Raw genomic sequence first — 24,735 nt, 5'->3', positions numbered from 1 at the left:
ACATGAATCATAAAAATCAAAATGATATTGATTGTAATCCACCACTGGTATTAAAAAAAAAAAAGATTCAGAATCTAGGTCCGTTTAAACCGTTTTACACAGGGCTTCGTAGAATATTCATATCTTAGCCACAAAATATAGAAAATATAAGATATGCACAATCCATCCCTAAACCAGAAACACCAGTCTTGATGATACCATAGACTCATAGAGGTTTAGGAAGGTATCTTGGAGGCTAAACATGCCGGGTGGGGCGGGGGCGGAGAGAGGGGCGGGTTGGTCAACGTTCAAGATAACCAGATGCTTAAAGGAGGGCTGAGCTTATCTTGAAGATAAAGAAAAAAAGTAGTGTATAATTTCAGAACTAACGCAACTGTCTCTCATGGAAAGAGAGGGTTAAAAAAAGTGCAGCAGTCTAGGCTTTCTAGGGAGAAACCTGCTGAGATTATGAGACTCTGGAGATCATGCGCCTGCGACTTAGGCAACCTTAACGAGCAGGGTTTTATTAGGGATATTTGCCAGGTAATAATCTTAGCCATTCAACTAGAGGTGCATATGGACCAACGACCCCGGCAAATGATGATAAAATGAGCTGAACTCAAGTGAGATTGAAGCCTATTTCATATGCACTGGGACACAGTAAGCAATTATTGCATTGCTATAGTAACGTACATTATATTAGAAAGTATTACCTGAAGACTTAGTTGGGATAAACAACAGAAATGAGACCAGTATCTTCGCTGCCCAATATTTCTATTGAATGTTATCTGGGGAAAACTGAGGAAGCACGTAAGCAATTAGCGAAAATCGTTTACTGCAAAGGCTCGGAAGATGTGTCTGGAGCAAATCAGAGGATTTGACTTAATTCACAGGGGCGCAAAGAAATAAAGAATCTAAAACTTGATACTCGGTAATCGGATGTTGTGAACTGTTTAACTAAAATTGATGAAACTTAGAGACAAAGTAGTTATCGTATTGATTGAAATTGGAGGGCAAACCTGTTCATCTATAGACTCCTAATCATTCTTTTTATCTCTGCGTTATACAAGAGCGATGAAATGAATATTCATAAAATGTCCCGCTTACGTAACAATCTCACTTTGTTGAAAGCATTTCTGCAAGAGTAAATCAGAATTATTTTAAATGATTAGAAAATTGCTCAGGTATGGCTGATGTTTGCAAATGATACATTACTACACTGCTGAATGGAGATTGTGAAGAGAAACCAGCAAAGGAATTTGAAAGAAACTGCAAGATGAGAATACTGAAAATAAATGTGAGCAAGAGTAATGTTATACGGGCAAACTGAACACATGGAGATGCAATAATGAATATTAATATAGACTGAGGCAGAACTGAACAATATGATGGGCATAGGTACTTGGAATACCTATTAGGGTTGCCACTTCGAGCTCATTAAATTAGAACACAGTTGTATAAGGAGGAAAAGTTATGGCGAGCGGAGCGAGCCCTTTCAGCTGGGACACTCTGAGGCTATGTGCAGGCATGCTGCTTCACATCACTTGACCCACCATTGCTAACTGTAAACACTCTTCGGCATATTCTACAATTTGCTTTCAAACTGTCATCAGTACTGCTGAGCCATGGACACTCAGTCTCCCACTCATTTCGATATTTTTGGAGTCGCCTGTGCTTACTTGTGGGAAGGACAGACTCGACAGAGCCGGAGGAACTTGCGGAAGTAGATTTCTTTTAATACTCAACCGGAGTACTAAATCATGACGTCTTACTCTGGCTAGGCTGGTGCTGGGGAGGGGGTGGGGTGATGGGATAGGGAGGTGAGAGACAGACCTCTAGTCGCTCACTCGCTCATGAGTCATGTTATGCCGCGTACTTTACACGTACCGAAGGCATCCATTGACAAAGGCATAATTTTCCAGTCTGGCAAGATTGACTGAAACATACGCTCATGTCATTTTAAAATAATGACGTTCAGACAGCCAAATACAGAGCAAATGGAGTTCTGCATTCGTTCAATACAGAACGCAACATCTCACTCTCCAATACAGAACGAATCTGTATGTTACAGAACGGTGGGCAACCCTATCTATCTATAGAATACTTTTACATGTACTGTATATATACAGCATGGTGGTAAGATGAAAGAACAGATGAGTCATTGAATATGTGAACCAAGGAAGGGAGCGGGAGGTTTACAAAAGGTGGGGGGTGGGGGGTTGGGGGGAAGTTTTGAGTATTTCTGGAAGGTGGTAACCAAAGTTAGAAAGCATGAAAAGACATTGTTGAGCAAACGTTCGTTTAAAGAAGTGGAGTGTGGGTGATGAATAGACCAGAGTGAAAAAAGAATCGTGCTGTGATGAGTATAAGAAGAACTGAAAGGATGGGAATGTGCAACGAAAGTTAGCATAGATGAATAGATCGACAAAAGTGCTTTGTGACAGTTTAATCATGAAGGATGAAAGGCTGGTGAAAAAAGAGTGCATAATCCGAAGGCATCAGGATGAAGAAGGGGGAGCAAGACAACAATAATAATAATAATAATAATAATAATAATAATAATAATAATAATAATAATAATAATAATAATAATAATAATAATAATAATAAGCTTTATTCCAATATTTACATTGGCTATTACAATAAATACAAATTACATTGTAGTTTACATTTAAAAATTAGATATTTACATGTGCCTTCATAAAAATTTACATCATTATAAAACATAAAACATAGATTTACTTTACACAACTTTAAGAACAATAGAAAAGTTGTGACAGGTATAGGTACATCATAAAAGTAATTAAAACATTGAAAATTTTGCATAAAAAAATATGAATCTTTTTATATTAGTACTTGAGGCTCAATAAAATTCTTACTTTGATAAAATATTTGCTATAAAAGTTACAGCATATCTCTCCATAATATTAGAATTATCTTTAGCATGATTATAACATTTCGATTTCAAAATTGCTTATGAATCACAGGTACTTATAAAACTAGTTATGAACATTTATCTTAAAATAGAATCTAAAATTCATAAATAGTCTGCTAAAATGGAGTAAAAGTGTAAAAGAGCTCAATTAAAATATATATAAAGTTTTACTATAAAAATTATTTGGACAATAGATACTTTTTCAAATTCAGTTTAAAAGAGTTAATATTAGTTAATGCTTTTAGTTGGTTTGGCAGTTTGTTCCACACTGATGGACCCCGCACAACAAATGCTCTGCTTCCTAGATCAGTGTTGGTTCTTGAAACAAAAAGGTCATCATTAAATCTAGTTTGTCTGTTACGTCTATCTCCAACTCTTATTAGATTAAAAAGCCATGGTGGAATTAGATTATGTAAAATTTTAAAGATCATGACACATAAATCAAAATCAATCTTCTGTTTGATTGTCAGCCATTGCAAGTTATTTAAAATTGGAGTTGCATGGTCATACTTCTTGGCTTTCCCATTAATTACTTTTGCTGCAAAGTTTTGAAGCCTCTGTATCCGCTGCAGCTGCTGCTTAGTTGTCGAGCCCCAGATCTTTAAACAGTAGTCAAGAATGCTCACGGCAAGAGACCGAACGACCATTCCCCGCATTTCACTATCAAATCGGTCCTTAATTCTATTTAAGTATATTAAAGTACCATTTACCTTCCTACAAATTTCATCTATATGACTGTCAAATAGCATATACTGGTCAAAATATACCCCAAGATTTTTTACTTTAATGCTTTTCTCAATTGCAAATCCATTGAAATTTATTTTTGTGTCTTCAGGAATTTGGGATATGAACTGCCTAGAGCCAATAAATATACATTTAGTTTTAGATTCATTAATATTTAATCCATTAATTTGAAAATAACATCTCGCCATTTCTAATATTCTTTCTGCTCTTACTATCAAGTTATTTAGTTCATTTATAGTTCCAGTCATTAGAAGTTGACTGTCATCTGCGAATTGAACCAAGATGCAGTCTCGTACAGCAGTAGCCATATCATTTATATAAATTAGGAAAAGTATTGGCCCCAAGATAGATCCCTGTGGAACTCCGAATTCTACTGGTTTAGGGGAGGATATAACATCGCCTAACCTCACTGACTGGTAACGATTTTCTAGATAGCTTTTAAACCAGAGAGGGTCAATTTTTAATTGTGTACATTTATGAAGTAAAATATTGTGGCTAACGCTATCGAAAGCTTTAGAAAGATCCAATAGAATAAGTAAAGATGTCTTTTTGTCGTCGATATTTACCTGCATTGGTGGTTGATCAACGATTCAACAATGAAAGTGTGAACGTACTAGTGGCGGTGAGCTCTGCTCAGTGTTGGAAAATATATTTAAATGTACACAAATATTGATTTATATATATATATATATATATATATATATATATATATATATATATATATATATATATATATATATATATGTGTGTGTGTGTGTGTGCGTGTGTACCTTTGTAGTTTCCTAAGCATGGCATAATGAATGTCTTGGTAACGATGTATATTTTATCAAGACACAAAAATTCACACCCTTACTAATGAAAATATTTTTCATTGAAATTTATTTTATGATTACTGAAATCTTTTGATCATTTGGAATCAATCTTGACCAAGATATTTATCACTGAAAGTAGAATGGGCTCTTCTCTCATGATATCGAGATAATGCATGTCAGCAATATAAGTGCAAGCCGTTACAATTTACATGCAGGGCAGGCATACGACAGCTGAGTAATTATACAGGTTCAGCACTTGTGGGCGTTCTTAACCATTTGTAAGATATTGATTGAGTGTTTCGCCAGCTGACCGCAGGAAATCGTGGCGGCGCGGCGCAGCGCTTCAGGTATGTGTCGTGAATCTCGGTAGTGGTTACTACTCACTAGCAGTTGCCCTCCAGCCTATAAAACTGTGGGGGAACGGCCGGTTAAAATCAGGCAATTGTGTCACCATAAAAGGTAAGGGTTCGTTGTTTTTCGTTTGTTATGCACCAAAGGGCATGAGTGTGAGGTCGCATAAACCTGCAGTAGATGTGAGCGATCGGAAATAACAACTTTCCTAGTTTTAGAGTGGATCTTGAAGCAAATGCATTGAGCCTTCATCCAGTGATATAAATGTGATGTTAACACTAAGCGTTTGATTTTTCATTGATTGAGGACCTGTGCTCACCGGAAGCAGATAAGGACCAATAAGAATTTGTTTTAAGGAAATACTATCGCCGTCTTTCACTTGTTTCAAGCTTTTGCGATAGATACTGAAATAACGTGTTTATCATTCTGTCACCTGATTTTGTCGTAGGTATAAAGGCATCTGAAATTTATTGGAAGTTCAAATGAGTCTTTTCTTGAATGATTTTGATGATTATTTTTATCAAGTGCAGAGGAACCCCGTAAAAATCGAAATCTGGTTTTGAACGTTCACGGTTGATGCGATGCATTGTTTAAGCATATTTATTGGTGCAGGCAGTAAATGCTCTAGATTTAATTGAGAGAGAGAGAGAGAGAGAGAGAGAGAGAGAGAGAGAGAGAGAGGCTTCACAACTCGGACAGAAATCGAAATCAACGTGTCGCTGATTTTTCAGTTCCTTATTCATGAAAACATGAATAAACTCAACGAACGCAGGCGGGTGTGGAGCATTTCAAAGGCCTTGAATACCAATATTCGTAAATAAATAAGCCAGAGGGCTATCTCAAGAGCGGTTGCACAAAATTTGACGGCACTCTGCAGATATATCCACCTGGTGAGTTTCTTAAGATGTTCACTTTGGAAAGCGCTGCCTCCGCCCCGAGATGGTTTCTTCCACAACTTAATCCTTTCAAGGTCGCCGAATAAAAATAGCTACAAAGTTACATCAGGTTCCGTTTACCACTTCTTGAGATATCTCGCCAACATTTATGCAAACAAACAAAGTCACGGCGAAAACAAAATCTCTTTCAGCGTTGCGTTGGAAGTGAAAAGCGACCATGACGACTCCTCTGTCTGACTGTTAATGTAGAAACACACTCTGTCTTAAAATTTAAAGATATGAGTGTGAATTAAAAAAAAATGTATAACGAGTTTGTAGATACTAGTGGTGTACGGTCATATATAAATGACTTAAAACCCATCATATGGTTACAATAGACTTTTTTTTTTTTTTTTAGCTGATAGGTAAGATGGGTGAAAGAAGAGTGAGGGCAGTTAGCTGGCTAACTATGGGAGGGAATAGTTTAGAAAGTGAAATATTAGTAAGAGTAATGTCAAGTGTGGTTTATCCACAATTTTATTTAGGTAAGGGTACAATTTTTCTAATATTAACATAATACAATAATAATTTTACATTATAATAACATGGTGAATTGTACATATTGCATATTTTGAATTTTATTTCATATTAGTATAATCATATTTAAAACATAAAATAAAATAAAAAATAAGTTCCAATTTCCTCATCTTAACCTTGATGTTAATTGTCATAATGATTTTGCATGATACCTACACAGTAAATTCTAAATATTACCTTTTCACAAGGCATTTCTTACTAATATAATGGTTGAGGTTCATCACGATGAATATATGAAGATACTCTTCTCCACCATCTGTGGTCTGTGTTGTTTGGGTGGTTTTCTCTTCTGCTACCGATTCTTCTGTTAATTCACTGTTGTACTGATCTAGTTTGCTCCATATGTTGGTTGCCAGTCTGTATAATCTTTGATTAATTGGTTCTACTTTGTATTTTTTGTGTATTTGTTCTATATTCAGATCGTCATCTTCTTGATTGTTTCTCACTGCGGACCTTAGTACCTTATTTTGGAATTTTTGTAATGCACTTACAGTATATTGGAAGTCGATGCTAAACACGTGGGTATTGGTGGATATTCCATTATCGGTCTGATTAGGCTTTTGTAGAAATGGATTTTGATATTTGTGTTCATATTCCTAAATCGTTTTAGCTTTGTATTTTGTGTTCTTGCTATTCTTAGCCTTTCTCTCACGTGTCTTGACATTCCTCTTTGTCCGAATTGCATTCCTAGTATTCTTGTGCTTTTAGTAAAATTCATCGGTTGTTGGTCTAACATTATTTGTGCAGGTTTGTAAGCAGACACTGATACTAGTTGGAATTTAGATTTATTTGACTTTATCTTCCACTTCTTTTCAGATTGGTTTATTCTTTCAATGTGGTTCATTTTTTTTGTGCTACTTGTCTTTTCAAAGTTTGATCCCTTCTTCAAGTGCGTTTTTCTGGGTGTATAACTATTTGAGTTTTATCATCTGCAAAGCAGACATCAGTACACTACTCTGGTGGTGAAGTCATATCTGATGTATATAATATGAATAGTGTTGGCCTGAGTACAGATCCTTGTGGGACTCCACTTAGTAACGGGAATGGATTCCCTATGTAATTTTGTGACTTGATTGCTGCTGTTCGATCTTTGATGAAGTTGCATAGTATTTTCTCAAAAATGTCTGGAAGGTTGAGATGTAATATTTTGTATTGAAGTCCTTGTATCCATACTTTGTCAAATGCCTTTGGTTATATCTCTACATACTAGGTTACATAGGTACCTTCTTCTTTGTGATAGTGCAATACTCTCATATATTGTTGCTATTGCAATCTGGGTCCCTCTTCCTTTTCTAAATCCATATTGATTATTATTGTGTAGCTGATTACCTTCTAGGAACAACACTAATCTGTTGTTAATTATTTTTTCAAATATTTTGCCAGGCATTTCTGGTAATTGGTCTATAATTCTCTACCTGACTAGTATCTTTTCCTGGTTTGGGTATCAAAATCATTATTGGATTCTTAAATATAATTGGAAAATATCCCATTGAGAGAGCCCAGTTGTATATTTCTCTTAATTTTTCGAATGCAATGTCTGGTAAATTTTGAATTTTGATCTTGTTAATTCCACTCTTTCCTGGTGCTATGTGTTTGAAATTTTTAATTATTATTTTGATTTCCCATAACTCTATTTTCCTTGTTAATGGGCAATCTTCACTGAGTCTGCTAATATCAGCTGCATAATGCGGATTTATTCTGTTACTATGTTGTTCAATGAATTCATTGACTATTGTCTCATGTTGGTTGTCGAAATTTTGGTTATCCTCCTGCGGTATCTGGAATATTTCCTGCCAGTAGGCCTTGTGCAGTACTTCCTTCTCTTTGTCATCATATATTTTCTCATTCCCATGCTTTATGTATGGCGAAGTATTAGTTTTGCTTCCCATCAGTCTTGCAACGGAGTTCCAAAATTGTTTTGGGTTATTGTACTGGATTTTGTGTTTTTTATTAGGTCTTCCCAATTTTGATGATATAATCTTGAGTTTTCTTGTACTAACTGTTCTTGTAATGACACATATCTTCTCATTAATATGTTGTTCCACCCTGTTATAAGTACTGTGTTTTGGATGTTGTTGTAGTGCCATTGTATCAATTTCAACTTATCACTACTAATAGGATGCGGAAACTGTGGTGTATTTAGTTATGGGTATATGATTTTTTCTGCTTCCTCTATATTTCTGTACCATTCTTCAAGCTCACCATCTACTATTTCTTTTGTTATTTCTATTTCATTTGAATTTGAATTTATTGTTGGTTGTCTACTCATTTTTCCTTCTATTTCAATTTGAAGCTTTCCCAACTTGCTCTTTTTATATTTGGTATTTCTAAGGATGGAATCATTATTGGATTGGTTGACAATGTAATTACCATTGGTATATGATCGGAGGAGGTTGCTGGTCCTCTTGTAACGGCAATATTGAGGTGAATTTTGTTATTTCCCAATATTATATCTGGCTTTCCTTTTCTGTTATTTGCTACAAAGGTATCGAAATCAGGTCCTAAGTATAATGATATACTTTTTATTTATTAATCTGACTATTTCTTGTCCTGTGTAATTAGCAATGAGCTAGGTTGGCTCTCTCCTGTTCATTAACTTCTTGACATCCGGAAATGGGAAATAATACTTGGCTCGTCATGCGGTTTAGGACTATTGTCTTGTATCTTAATCTCCATTTTGAATCATGTTATTTACTTCTTTCTTGAAGTTTTGCCACAAAGAAGGGTGACACATAAACCTAGCTATGCTGGCACTGAAAAAAGAGGCCAGAACGATGCTTTAGGAGTTCATATTTTGCACGAAATTTTTTACTAATCCGAGGCAGTGTTGTATCTCTTATAAACAGAATCTGTTAAATGTGTGATATAGATGTTTTATGGCTTTGGCTTTAGTAGTATTGGCCACTGACACGAAGATAACACGAAACAAAGAAAAAAGTTTCTCTTCGAGCTACCACTTAAAGCTTTTGGCAGAATTGCTGGTGGTAAAACCGCAGAAAGTTTCGAGACCACGTTATTACGTGTTATGACGTCATAAAGTATAATCACAACGAGAAAAATGCAAAAGCTCAATATTTTTAGCCTTTAATTTTAGAGAACCGTAAGTCACAGAGTTGTTTTATAACGAGGTCTTGAAATTTTCTACGGTTGTCAGATTCTTAAATTAAACTGTTCTAAAATTTTGTAGCCTCATTTTCATCTAATCATAACACACAAAGTTGCATAAAGAGTTTTAGTAGAAAAGGCAAAATCCATAATGACCTGAGTCATGCTGTTCCGTCATCAGTGGTCAACCCTTCCAATGCTGCGTCTTTGAGCACAATCTTGTTATAAAGGCGTACTTGTCGCTAAGATCTGAGAATCCTTTGCATGTGTTTATCTCAATGAACAATTAATTCTGCTTACAATCCCCAAAAATATGAAAATAGAAACAGCACCTTTAAGCTTTTGTTATATTTTGGGAGCCACAACACTTGCTCTTTCAAAGTCTACTTCCATAGACTGAGCTCCCAACACAGGCACCTCAAGTAGATTTATGCCGCTGCAGAGATATAATCTGGCATCGCATCATTATCTGTAAACAATCCACACTCTAAGTGCTTTTGAATAAATGAGGGACTCTTAATTAGGTCACGGAAGCCTGTTAGAATATCTTGCCAAGAAGCCAAGGGGATACTTCGAACAAGTATCTTCCCTTTGCTCATTCGCTTTGTTCGTAACTTTTCGAGTGGCGATGAATTTCTAAGGGCAAGAGGTAGGCTATTGACTCCCCACATATACCAACGAATTTATTACCTTTTAGTTTCAGTGCGTATAAATTTTTCACAAGAAAAATCATCGGCCTAATTAGGGTGATTTCGGGAAGCAGTAAACAACACGTTCGCTCTTCAACTGTTGAATCGAGGATGGCCACATCATCAGCCAGTAGCACCGCCCCTACACACGCTGCGGTGCTACTCCCCCACAACCCCTTCACTTTACCGAACCTTCCTCCCAAAATCTCTGAATTATACGGACGGATTCTCCGCCACCCTATTTAGTGCAGCAGATTGCTGTAAAAATCGTTCAGATAGTGAAACAAGCATGAAATTTGGCACAAACATTCCTAAGACTACGCTCTCTTAGAAAAGGGCGCTGGCCACCTGAAAATCCAAGATGGCGGCTATTTTTCAAAATGGCCGCCATCTATGTTGAGATTCACTGGTTTGGGAGCATCTATTGGATGGAATATGCCAGTTTTTTTTTTTTTAAACCTCGACTTTTAGGTTATAAAAATGTTCCATACCACACATTTTATTGAAAACCCTTACTAAATGAATTGTAACCAAGATGGCGTACAAAATGGTTGCCATAAAAGTTTTTTTTTTTTTTTCTATCCACAGCGCTAGCAGACATAGAGACCAACTGTTTTTATTTAATGGTATATTCATGTGATCAGACAGTTTAACTAATATGCTATTTTCAACTGAAATAGTAATGGTATGGTCACATACAACATTGTGTCTAAGACTGTAACCATAAAAAGAAAAGAAGAGAAATACGGACTAAACGCAACCAATCTATGTATAGGTCTCTCAACCTACACCTTTGAAAAATTCGAGGATAAGAAGGTAGGCATAGCATGACACGTTGGATGCTCAAGCTAGATTATCTACTGAAGAGAGGGCAATATTTATCTAGACTTCACATTTGCAAGTGCACAGAGCTGTGCAGGAAGACCCAGCTTGTAGCACTTGCACCTTTCCCGACAGCCTGCTTTGCATCCACATTTGGTAAGCTGTTGGCAACTCTTGGCTAAGGGCGAGTTGGTTGTCCAGAGGACTTGCCATGCTTCACCAGACTTTTGCCATCCCCACTCAGCAGGGTTCTCTGGCTGTGGCTGACACTGGGTGGCCTGCCCCCACACACAACCAGCCTGGTACGCAGCACGCTTGGTGTGTTGGAGGAGAGCTCCCTGGTTGGTGGAATGGCCTCATATGCCCTTTGTTTTCTGGCAAACATATCAAGTCTAGCTCATCCACAGTGCCAGCAGTGCTGGATCTTTCATACATAAGTATGACAAACCTCTCCAGGACCTTCAGGTCACTCTCTTCCACTCTGAGAGGGTAGTGACTCAGTTTGGAGAACACAGTGGAGGCCTCTGGAAAGATGTTCCATGTCTGCCAGGCGGTCTTCTTGCCCTTGTCTCGAAGGCTGACACTGTATCACAGCCTGTGAACGCATGGAAGAAGAGCATGCCATTCACCTTCTCCTGGCCCAGAGAGTTGCACAGGTCATGCACAGCAATCCAGCGCAGGCTCTGGCCTTGGCCAAATGCCACCCATAGCTTCTCTAGCCCTAGATTGTGGAGAGTGGAGAAAGCACTGACTGCAACGACAAGAACATCTGTGTCATTTGCTTTAACCGTGATGGTCTTGGCTCCATGTTCTGTGGCATATTTGGCATGGAGAAAGATGCGGTGTCAGCTTCCTCATGAGAGCACTTTTCCAGTCCCTGAAGACTAGCCTCATGAGTGCTGAGGACAGCAGACCCTTTCGTGGCAATGACAACATTTGTGGCAGACATCTGGGCAACTTTGTCTGCCAGGAACTGGAACAACTCTGTCTTGTTGGCATCGTGTCTTAGGAAATTGCGCCAGTTGGATGGAATTGTGTTCTTGTCTGTCACCTTGCGCCTTCCTCCTTGACCACGTTGGAGCCTGGTCTCAGCTTTGAGGCTGGATGTATTGTATACATCAAATACAAGATGTGATGATGTGTACTTGCTGCTATAGGATTGTATCACAGGCAAGAAGTCGCAAAGTGCATAGCCCTCAAAGGTCTTTCCTTTCTTTGGTGGCAAGGCATGGACCAAAGCTGATCCATCTACAATGAGGACATCAGTCTTTGGTTCTTTGTCTTCTAGTGTAACATGACTCTCCAGGACCGAGGTCAGCTGAGACTTCTGACATGTGTACAGCCTACCACCCTCACTAAGGGAAGCTGGGAATGTTTGATTCTCGTGCTGGAAGAATTCCTGCAGATCACATTCACGGCTCTGACAGGATATAAATAGCTTTGAGAAAAGCTGGCAATCCTCCTTCAGAAGTTTCTGCTTTGACTGTTCTACAGGAGCAGCTTCTTGCCTGAAGAAGTCAGTTCTGTTCTTCTTTATCGGCTCATAGAAGGAGACTGCATTGTTTGCCAAAGAGTCTGAAAACTTCTGAAATTTAGTGCGGCCTCTGTCAAGGTGTGTCTGTAGAAGTTCTGCTGAGCTGGGGTGGGCAATGTCTTTGTTGTCAATGGAATACAGATCCTGGCTCTCTTCCTGAAAAGGACTTCCCAAGTGTTGCAAAGCCAATGACAGCTTGCTGACTCTCTCCAAGAATGTCTTCTGCATGAGGTGTTTGTTCATGGTGTGTTGTCTGCTCATTAGACTCCTTACTTTGAACCTCTGTTTCGTATGCAGACACCAAGCGGATGATCTCTGGGCCAGCCACCATCCATCTTCTGAGTGCTGACGGATCTTCAGTCAGCCCAATGGCTCCGCCATCAGCCTTTATAAAGGCATTGGTCTGCTCATGAGCTTGGTCAAGAGCCATTGCTGAGAACTGGCGACTGGTCTTGTGCACAACAAAGTTGCCAGCCTTGAACTCCTTGTGCAACTCTGGGTGTGAACTCTCTAGGGTAAGCATGTCCCTGAGGTGAATAGGCAGCCAACGAGCATAGTTTGTATTATTGTTGGAAAAGAAGTAGGGTATCAGCTCATGCAATGCCTGGCAGTAGAGGACAAAATTGGCCTTACGGAAGGACCTGATCAGTAGGAATATCACAAGTTCCATAGACAACACCATGTGCCAGAAGTGGAACTGTGGACTCTGCTGTCTTCGAAGGTCACACCACTCCTCAAACTCTAATGCCTGCTCATTGTTGTTTGCTTTCTCAGCACAGTAGTCAGTGTATGCTGTCCTCAGGAGTTTGTACAAACTAGAGGCTGTAACCTGGTGCATCTGCCGTGTCCTGGTTACACTTGCAGCTGACAGGAAGGATTCTGCAGTTCCAGATGAAGCAACTCCTGCCTCCACCAGAGCTCCTGTCCAACCACTGCCATGAAGAAGAGTACCAAGAGATGTCATTGCTGCCATCTCAATGTGCAGACCACCAAACATTACCAGATACTTGTCTTCGCCATACTGATCAGGCCACTGCCACTGCACCTGCTTTGCTACGGCATAGATTGGCTGATCAGCTGTGATTATGGGTATCTGGCCAGGGTTCAGAAAATCAGTGACATCCTGCACTTTCTGCATCACGTGTTTGATCGTAGCAACAGAATGAGCCTGATCACGCAGGAGAGGAAGCAATGTACACCATCCGGGTAAGTACATGAACCATCATGTACAGCCCCCATACCCTTGGCTCGGCTCTCCCGCGCTGGCACATCCTGTCTATTCAGGTGCGGCTATCTAACTATAGCTGGTCTGGGGCTGTTAGAAAGCATTTGGGACACTAAACTAAACTATACTACAACTACTAGTCTAAGACTACAGGATTAGTAAAGCTGGATTAGCTGGCACTGAACCCCATGCTGAGTTACACAGCAGTGATGTCACCAGTGTGCCCTGGTTGTGTGCAGACATACACTCTTTTACATTTATTAATTTTCCTTCAAAATTGATGAGTTATTCGAAAGAGATGGCCTCATTAGGATCTAAAACCACAGAAACCAAGATCCATGCTTAAAACGATAATTGTTGAACGGGCATTATTTCTCATTATAATTATTGTTTCTACCTTTTCTTGGCAGCCATATAGCCCCATATTTAAAGGTAAACTGTACTGGGAAGCTACAGAAACATAATATTCACAAGAAATAGTATGGAAGAGCTTTACCATATTGCTAGAAGCAAATACATTCCATTCTAGTGAAAAATTAGCCAAAATCTGTCGATACTGGCCGCCATCTTGGAATTTGGCCGCCATATTAAATTTTTTGCGTGGCCAGCGCCCTTTTCTGATAGAGGGAACTTTAAAGAGCACTTGTGCAAAATTTCATGCTTGTTTCACTATCTGAACGATTCTTATGAAATATGCAATTATCTGCTGCACTAATTGTCGTCTTTCTCCTAACATGAGAAAACCCCATCGAAACACCATGATCCATCTTTTCGCTCAAGCCAACCGTTTACGTGATCGTTGCGTCTTTCGTCTCTCCACCTCTGCAGTCTCGCTTACCTCTTATTTGCTTCTACCTTTTTCTTCATTCACGTTCAACATTCATTCTTCACTTCCACTAAAGAAAGTTGTCTGAAAAAGGACTCTCTTATAAATCCCTAATCTGTGATTTATTTTTCCTCTTGGATCACCGTGCATTAGTTAGCTAATCAGTTCTCCACTGACGAAAATTACCGACTTTACAATATGCACTATAAGAAGTGTCGTATAATTTCATGATAAAGTATGGATAAATGTTCTTGATTAATTAAGTAATGTTCATTCATTTTAAAAATAAATAAACTTGGTGATAACTAAGCACAAATTCAGCAAAAAACAAAAAAAGTAGTAAGAATTAGCAAGACAGTCTAGTCATAAATAGTCTTTAAGTGCTCTCATCCACAAAATACTTAATTGCAGTCATATGCATTTCTGAGTCATAACATCTTGTCGTGAATTGGAAATGTTTTATTACACAAAATATATTCTGAAAATGAATCTGAAAACTATTTTCACGTGCATTAATGTTAATGACTCACAACCAGTGACGTCTAGTGAATGAACAGTTGAATGTTATGATGATCAAGGAAACCCAGGTAGCGGAAAAAACATGAATATTCCATTTCAAAAGCTTGTCGAAGAATACACAGAAAAATCATGCCAAAAAATTAAACAAATTCCAATTCCTTCTCCTATCAAGAGCAGCGCTCTAGTAATCTAAGAAGAAAAATCCGGTGGGATTGCCCGAAGCCGATTCGATCTATATAAATACGTATTGACTTACTGACTCCGTCTCCATATAAACATTGCCTCTGTACCACCTTCTCTGATTTTCCATCAAGTCGAGGGCTGATGGCATAATGGCTCATTAACATCTTGTTGTTCCTTTTATGGGTATTTTAAAGAAAACATTAAACTTTCTGATTACAAACTATGAGCTGCTATCCATAAATTGAGCTCTATATTCAAATGCAGGTGTAGCTGTCCTCATTAGTAACGCTGGTCACCTGCTGCATGACATTAGGCAAGAGCCAGATGTTGAAGGTAAAGCATTAATTTTACGAGCGTGCACTGCTGAGCAGATGTTTTTCGCTTTTGAGAGGTTTAAACACCATTAAATATTTATAAGTTTATCGATTTGTCGGAGAACATTGGTCTGAAAGGTATCACAAATACAAATATGCAAAGAGAATAAGCGTATGTCCTGGAAAACTGTGCTTCATGTATGGGCTATATGAGAAAATTCGTGTTCAGCTGTTAGCTCATGTGAAACTCTTGCTATATCTTTCTCAGAGTACAGCATCGTTGTGACATATATGAGAGGTAAAATATATTAAAAAGTCTTGTGTCAGTTTCTCAAAAGAGAAAAGGGTAAATTCACAGGTATACTAGAATGGTTAAGTCATCGTAACGTTCGAATTAAAGAATTTTTTTCAAGATGTCGTAAAAGATTGCACCAGAAAAATATGGTTTGATTAACCTTCTGAGGGCACAGGTGTGCAAGTGAGAATATTGTAGACTTTGCAACAATAACTTCAATAAAGAGTAAGACCGAGAATTCTGAAAGTGAAATACGTGAAGGGACGAAGTTAAGAACGAGAATGCAAGATAAAATTGAAAGTGACAAGTTCAGGTTAACCACTCATACGAAATATTAAAGGGCCAATTGCTGATTCATTCATATGGTGTTTTATATTTGGCTTCTGGATCTTATAAGGATTTATATGGGAAAATGAATGCTGATCTTGAGTTTAGAGGACGAAGTCTTGACATTAATAATAAATTAGATCAGCGTTTCTTAACCTTTTTCGACCTCAGCACCCATTTTGGTCAGGCCTAAGCAGTCCAGCACCCCATACCATTGGTTAACACCTAGTTACTACAAGGATAAAGTAAAGACAAGTGCAGTACATCTTGATCACATATTTGGTTCATTCTTCAAAACAAAAACAGTAATTATGGCAATAGCACTGGCAAAAACAAGAAGAAAATAAAGGAAGGATTATGGACAAACTCAATTAAAATACTCACCAATGTGATTTTTGTTGTTGCTTATGTGCGACTAGTTTCTCATATCGGTTCCGGACAGTTGTCTTGATCAACAGCATGGTCGAGAATGCCTTCTCACACAGGTAAGTAGTTGGAAATGGAGTGATCATCTCCGGACGTGTACACTGTAGGTCTGTCACAAAGCTTGTGATGCTGACTTAATACGAAAGTGTGGAATGCTCGTACAAATTAAGTGTTTTTTATCACCATGCTGCAACATATCTGAAAATCAGGTTAAAGTTTATTGAATTTAAAAAATGCGTCAAAAATACATTTGTCCAAACGTATTCCATGTGACCTTCCCCAGCACCCCCTGAAATTGATTTCAGCACCCCAGGTTAAGAAACGCTAAATTAAATGAAGAACCTTGTGAAATGTTAACGGCAAATATTGATGAAAAGGAATCCTAGGCTGTGATTGAGAGTCAGGATAATGGGAAAGCACAAGATAAGGATGGTCTGCCTGCTGAATCTTTAGGGAATTATGCAGTAGCACTTACACAAATGAGTTAGGACCCACACCACCAAAGTTAAACAACTACCTCTGTCGTGTCATGTATGGAAAGTTCACCGCCATCAATCCACTTCATAATTGTGAAGTGATGGCAGAGAATTTTCATAACTTTGAACAGATGGTAGTGAATTTTCCTAACTGTGAACTGATGGAAGAGAATTTTCCTAACTGTGACTTGATAGAGAATTTTCATCGCTGTGAACAGATGGTAGAGAATTTTCCTAACTGTGAACTGATGGTAGAGAATTTTCATAACTGTGAACAAAAGGTAGTGGATTTTCCCAAATGTGAACTGATGGAAGAGAATTTTCCTAACTGTGAACTGATGGTTGAGTATTTTCATAACTGTGAACTGCTGGTAGTGAATTTTGCTAATGGTGAACTGATGGTAGTAAATTTTACTAACTATGAACTAATAGTAGAGAACTTTCCTTATTGTGAACTGATAGCAGAGAATTCTCCTAACTGTGAACTGATGGTAGAGAATGTTCCTAACTATGAACTGCTGGTAGTGAATTTCCCTAACTGTGACCTGACGGCAGTAAATTTTCCTAACTGTGAGCTGACGGTGGAAAATTTTCCTAACTGTGAATTAATGATAGTAATTCTTCATAACTGTGAATTGATGGTAGAGAATTTTCCTTACTGTGAACTGATGACAGAAAATTTTCCTAACTGTGAACTGATGGTAGAGAATTTTCCTGACTGTGAACTGATGACAGGGAATTTTTCTAACTGTGAAAAGATGGTAAAAACCATTCCTAACTGAGAGCTGACGATAGTGAATTTTCCTAACTGTGAACTGATGGCAGAAAATCTTCCCAAATGTTAACTGATGGTAGCGAATTATCCTAAATGTGAAATGATGGTAGAGAATTTTCATAATACTAAACTGATGGTAGTGAATTTTCCTGATTGTGAACTGATGGTAGAGAATTTTCCTAACTATCAACTGATGATAGTGAATTCTCCTAACTGTAAAAACTATGAAAGAGAATTTTCCAAACTGTGAGCTGATGCTAGAGAATTTTCCTAACTGTGAACTGATGGAAGAAAATTTTTCAAACTGTGAACAGATGCTAGTGAATTTTTCTAACTGTGGGCTGATGGAGGAGAATTTTCCTAATTGTGAACTGACGGTAGAGAATATTCCTAACTGTAAACTGATGGTAGTGAATTTTCATAACTGTGAACTGCTGGTAGTGAACTGTCCTAATTGTGAACTGCTAGTAGTGAATTTTCCTAACTGTGAACTGATGATAGAAAATTTTTGTAACTGTGAACTGATGGTAGTGAATTGTCCTAATTGTGAACTGTAGGTAGTGAAGTTTCCTAACTGTGAACTAATGGTAGTGAATTTTCCTACCTGGGGACTGATTGTAATGAATTTCGCTAATTGTGAACTGCTGGTAATGAATTTTCCTAACTTTGAACTAATGGTAGTAAATTTTCCTAACTGTGAACTGATGGTAGTGAATTGTCCTAATTGCGAACTACTCATAGTGAATTTTCCTAATTGTGAACTAAATGTAGTGAATTTTCCTTACTGTGAACTAATGGTAGTGAATTTCCCTAATTGTAATCTGATAGTAGAGAATTTTCCTAACTGTGAACTGATTGTGGAGGATTTCGTAACTCTGAACTGCTGGTAGTGAATATTCCTAATTGTGAACTGATGATAGTGAATTTTCCTAATTGTGTACTGCTGGTAAGTGAATTTTCCTGATTGTGATTTGATGGTGGTGAATTTTCCTAACTGTGATTTGATGGAAGAAAATTTCCCTACCTTTGAACAAATGGTAGTGAATTTTCCTAGATGTGAAGGTAGACAATTTTCATAACTGTGAACAGATTTTAGATAATTTTCCTAACTGAGAACAGATGGTAGAGAATTTTCCCAACTGTGAACAGATGGTAGAGAATTTTCCTAACTGTGAACAGATGGTGGAGAATTTTCCCAACTGTGAACAGATGGTAGTGAATTTTCCTAACTGTGAACTGATAGTAGAGAATTTTCCTGTCTGTAAACTGATGGTAAAGAATTTTCCTGTGAACAGATGGTAGTGAATAATTATCCGAACTGTGAACATATGGTAAAGAATGTTCCTAACTGTGAATTGATGGCAGAGAATTTATGTAAGTGAGAACAATGGTAGTGGATTTTCCTAACTGTTAACTGTGGTAGTGAATTTTGCTAACTGATGGTAGAGAATTTCCTACCTGTGAACAGATGGTAGAGAATTTTACTAGCTGTGAACTGATAATAGAGGATTTTCCTAACTGTGAACTCATGGTAGAGAATTTTCGTAACTTTGAACAAATGGTAGATAATTTTCCTGTGTCCTGATGGTAGAGAATTTTCCTGTCTGTGAACTAATGGTAGAGAATTTTCCTCTCTATGAACTAATAGTAGAGAATATTCCTGAGAAGAGATGGTAGTGACTAATTAACCTAACTGTGAACTGATGATAGAGAATTTTACTAACTGTGAACTAATAGTAGAGAATTTTCCTACCTGTTAAGAGATGGTAGTGAATTTCCTTAACTCTGAACAAATGGTAGAGAATATTCCTGTGTGTGAACTGATGGAAGATAATTTTCATAATTGTGAACTGGTGGTAGAGAATTTTCCTAACCATGAACAGATGGTAGAGAATTTTCCTAACCGGGAACTGATGGAAGGGAATTTTCATAATTGTGAACTGATGGCAGAGAATTTTCGTAACTTTGAACATATGGTAGTGAATTTTCCTAACTGCGAACTGATGGAAAAGAATTTTCCTAACTGTGAACTGATAGAGAATTTTCATTGCTGTGAACAGATGGTAGTGAATTTTCCAAATTGAGAACTGATGGTAGAGAATTTTCCTAACTGTGAACTGATGGTAGTGGATTTTCCTAATTGTGAACTGATGGAAGAGAATTTTCCTAACTGTGAACTAATGGTAGAGGATTTTCATAACTGTGACCTGCTGGTAGTGAATTCTCCTAATTGTGAACTGATGGTAGTAAATTTTCCTAGCCTCGAACTAATAGTAGAGAATTTTCCTAATTGTGAACTGATAGTAGAGAATTCTCCTAACTGTAAACTGATGGTAGAGAATTTTCCTAACTGTGAACTGCTGCTAGTGAATTTCTCTAACTGTGACCTGACGGCAGTAAATTTTCCTAACTGTGAACTGATGATAGTAAATTTTCATAACTGTGAAAGGATGGTAGAATTATCCTAACTGTGAACTGATAATAGAGAATTTTCCTAACTGTGAACTGATGGTAGAGAAATTTCGTAACTGTGAGAGGATGGTATCGAATTTTCCTAACTGTGAACTGATGGTAAAAAATGTTCCTAACTGTGAACTGATGGCAGGGAATTTTCCTAAATGTGAAAAGATGGTAAAGAACTTTCTAAACTGTGAACAGATGGTAGAGAATTTTCCTAACTCTGAACAGATGGTGGAGAATTTTTCTAACTGAGAGCTGATGATAGTGGATTTTCCTAACTGTGAACTGATGGTAGAAAACTTTACCAACTCTTAACTGATGGTAGTGAATTTTCCGAACTGTGAACTGATGGCACAGAATTTTATTAATTGTTAACAGATTGTAGTGGCTTTTCCTAACTACGAACTGATGATAATGAATTTTCCTAGCTGTAAAAACGGTGGTAGAGAATTTTCCAAACTGTGAGCTGATTGCATAGAATTTTCCTACCTGCGAACTGATGGTAGAGAATTTTCTTAACTGTAAACAGATGCTAGTGAATTTTTCTAACTGCGGGGTGATGGAGGAGAATTTTCCTACTAGTGAACCGTCGGTAGAGAATATTCCTAACTGTAAGCTGATGGTAGTGAATTTTCATAACAGTGAACTGCTGGTAGAGAATTTCCTAACTGTGAACTGCTGGTAGTGAATTTTCCTAACTGTGAACTGATGATAGCAAATTTTCCTAACTGTGAACTGATGGTACCGAATTGTGCTAATTTTGAACTACTGGTAGTGAATTTTCCTATCTGCGAACTGATGATAGAAAATTTTCCTAACTGTGAACTGATGGTAGTGAAGTTTCCTAACTGTGAACTGATGGAAGAGAATTTTCCTAACTGTGAACTGATAGAGATTTTTCATAGCTGTGAACAGATGATAGTGAATTTTCCTAACTGCGAACTAATGGAAGAGTATTTTCCTAACTGTGAACTGATGGTTGTGAATTTTCATATTTATGAACTGATGGTAGTGGAATTTCCTTTATGTGAACTGATGGTAGCGAATTTCCCTAATTGTGAACTGCTGGTAGTGAATTTTCCTAACTTTGAACTGATGGTTGTAAATTTTCATAACTGTGAATTGATAGTTGTGAATTGTGTTAATTGTGAATTGCTGGCAGTGAATTTTCCTAATTGTGTACTGAAGGCAGTGAATTTTCCTAACGCTGGATTGACGTTAGTGAATTTACCTAATTGTGAACTGCTGGTAGTGAATTTTCCTAACTTTGAACTGATGGTAGTAAATTTTCCTAACCCTGAATTGATGGTTGTGAATTTTCCTAACTGTGAACTGAAAGTAGAGAATTATCCTAACTGCGAACTGATTGTGGAGTATTCTCGCAACTGAACTGCTGGTAGTGAATATTCCTAACTGTGAACTGATAGTGAATTTTCCTAATTATGATTTGATGGTAGTGGATTTTCGTAATTGTGATTTGCTAGTAGTGAATTTTCCTAACTGTGATTTGATGGAAGAGAATTTTCCTAACTGTGAACTGATGGTAGGGAATTTCTCTAAATGTGAACTAATATTAGGGAATCTTTCTAACTTTGAAAAGATGGTAGTGAATTTTCCTAAAACTGAAATGATGGAAGACAATTTTTCCAACTATGAACAGATGGTAGAGAATTTTCCTAACTGTGACCAGATGGTAGAGAATTTTTGTAAATGAGAACGGATGGTAGAGAATTTTCCCAACTGTGAACTGATAGTAGATAATTTTGCTAACTGTGAATAGATGGTAGAGAATTTTGCTAACTGTGAACAGGTGGTAGAGAATTTTCCTAACTGTGAATTGACAATAGAAAATTTTCCTGTCTGTGAAGTGATAGTAGAGAATTTTCCTGTCTCTGAACTGATGTTCAGAGAATTTTCCTGTGAACAGATGGAAGCGAATAATTATCCTAACTGTGAACAAATGGTAAAGAATTTTCCTGACTGTGAATTGATGGTTGAGAATTTATCTGAGTGATAACAATGGTAGTGGATTTTCCTAATGTTAACTGATGGTAGTGAATTTTGCTAACTGATGGTAGAGAATTTTCCTACCTGTGAACAGATGGTAGAGAATATTCCTAACTGTGAACAGATAGTAGAGAATTTTCCTAACTGTGGACTGATGATACAGAATTTTTGTAACTGTGAACAAATGGTAGAGAATTTTCCTAACTGTGAACTGGTGGTAAAAATTTTCCTGTGTACAGATGGAAGTGAATAATTATCCTAACTGTGAACAAATGGTAAAGAATTTTCCTAACTGTGAACCGGTGATAGAGAATTTTGCTAACTACTGCTAGCAGAGAATTTTCCTAGCTGTGAAGAGATGGTCGTGAATTTTCCTAACTGTCAACAGATAGTAGAGAATTTTGCTAACTGTGAACTGATAGTAGAGAATTTTCCTAGCTGTGAAGAAATGGTATGAATTTTCTTAACTGTGAACGGATGTTAGAAAGTATTCCTGTGTGTGAACTGATGGTAGAGAATTTTCTTAACTAAGAACAGATGGCAGAGAATTTTCCTAACTGTGAACTGATGGTAGAGAGTTTTTCTAGCTGTGAAGAGATGGTAGAGAAGTTTCCTAAGGGTGAACAGATGGTACAGAATTCTCCTAAATGTGACCTGATGGTAGAGAATTTTTATAAGTGAGAACTGATGGTAGTGGTTTTCCCTGATTGTTAACTATTAGTGGTGAATTTTCCTAACTGTGATTTAATGGTTGGGAATTTTCCTAACTGTGAAATGGTGGTGGAGAAATTTCCGTACGGTAAACTAGTGATAGAGAATTTTCTTAACAGTGAACAGATGATATAGAATTTTGCTTACTGTGAACTGATGTTAGAGAATTATCCTAACTGTGAACTGATGGTAGAGATTTCTCCTAACTGTGAACTAATAGCAGAGAATTTTCCTAGCCGTGAAGAGATGGTAGTGAATTTTCTTAACTGTGAACAGATGGTAGAGAATATTCCTGTGTGTGAACTGATGGAAGATAATTTTCATAACTGTGAACTGATGTTAGAGAATTTTTCTGACTGTGAACAGATGGTAGAGAATTTTCATAACTCTGAACTGATGGAAGGGAATTTTCATAATTGTGAACTGACGGCAGAGAATTTTCCTAACTTTGAACATATAGTGGTGAATTTTCCTAACTGAGAACTGATGGAAGAGAATTTTCCTAACTGTGAACTGATAGAGATTTTTCATAGCTGTGAACAGATGATAGTGAATTTTCCTAACTGTGAACAAATGGAAGAGAATTTTCCTAACAGTGAACTGATGGTAGAGAATTTTTATAACTGTGAACTGACAATAGAGAATTTTCATAACTGTGAAGTGCTGGTAGTGAATTTTCCTAATTGTGAACTGACGGCAGTAAATTTTCGTAACTGCGAACTAATAGCAGAGAATTTTCCTAATTGTGAACTGATAGTAGGGAATTCTCTTAACTGTGAACTGATGGTAGAGAATTTTCCTAACTATGAACTGCTGGTAGTGAATTTCCCTAACTGTGAACTGACGGCAGTAAATTTAACTAACTGTGAACTGGTGGTGGAAAATTTTCCTAACCATGAACTGATGATAGTAAATTTTCATAACTGTGAAAGGATGGTAGAGAATTTTCCTAACTGTGAACTGATGATAGAGAATTTTCGTAAGTGTGAACTGATGGCAGAGAATTTTCATAACTGTGAAAGGATGGTAGAGAATTTTCCTAACTGTGAACTGATGATAGAGAATTTTCCTAACTGTGAACTGATGGTAAAGAATTTTCCTAACTGTGAACTGATGGCAGGGAATTTTCCTAAATATGAAAATATGGTTAAGTACTTTCCTAACTGTGAACAGATGGTAGAGAGTTTTTCTAGCTGTGAAGAGATGGTAGAGAGTTTTCCTAACTCTGAACAGATGGTAGAGAATTTTTCTAACTGAGAGGTGACGATATTGGATTTTCATAACTGTGAACTAATGGTAGAAAACTTTACTAACTGTTAACTGATGGTAGTGAATTTTCCGAACTGTGACCTGATGGCACAGAATTATTTTAATTGTTACAGATTGTAGTGAATTTTCACAACTATGAACTGATGATAATGAATTTTCCTAACTGTAAAAACGATTGTAGAGAATTTTCCAAATTGTGTGTTGATTGTATAGGATTTTCGTAACTGTGAACTGATGGTAGAGAATTTTCCTAACTGTGAACAGAAGCTAGTGAATTTTTCTAACTGTGAATTTTTCTAACTGCTTGCTGATGAAGAAGAATTTTCCTGCTTTTGAACTGTCGGTAGAGAATATTCCTAACTGTAAACTGATGATAGGGAATTTCTCTAAATGTGAGCTAATATTAGGGAATTTTCCTAACTTTGAACAGATGGTACTGAATTTTCCTAAAACTGAACTGAAGGTAGATCATTTTTCTA

At 37.3% G+C, this 24,735-nt stretch overlaps 1 long non-coding RNA gene across 1 annotated transcript in view; it reads left to right on the top strand.

Annotated features, from left to right (window-relative positions):
- Positions 1-4,816: 4,816 nt before the first annotated feature.
- LOC136850069 (uncharacterized) overlaps positions 4,817-24,735 on the top strand; it is a 34,289-nt gene continuing 14,370 nt past the window's right edge. The window contains exon 1 of the long non-coding RNA XR_010856521.1: positions 4,817-4,929. This is a non-coding gene — a long non-coding RNA (uncharacterized lncRNA). The remainder of the gene's footprint in view (positions 4,930-24,735) is intronic.

Source organism: Macrobrachium rosenbergii, chromosome 2 (assembly GCF_040412425.1).
Source record: "Macrobrachium rosenbergii isolate ZJJX-2024 chromosome 2, ASM4041242v1, whole genome shotgun sequence".
Classification (NCBI taxonomy): Eukaryota; Metazoa; Arthropoda; class Malacostraca; order Decapoda; family Palaemonidae; genus Macrobrachium; species Macrobrachium rosenbergii.
Note: the sequence above shows the minus strand (reverse complement) of the source record. Positions and strands in the feature narration are given on the sequence as shown.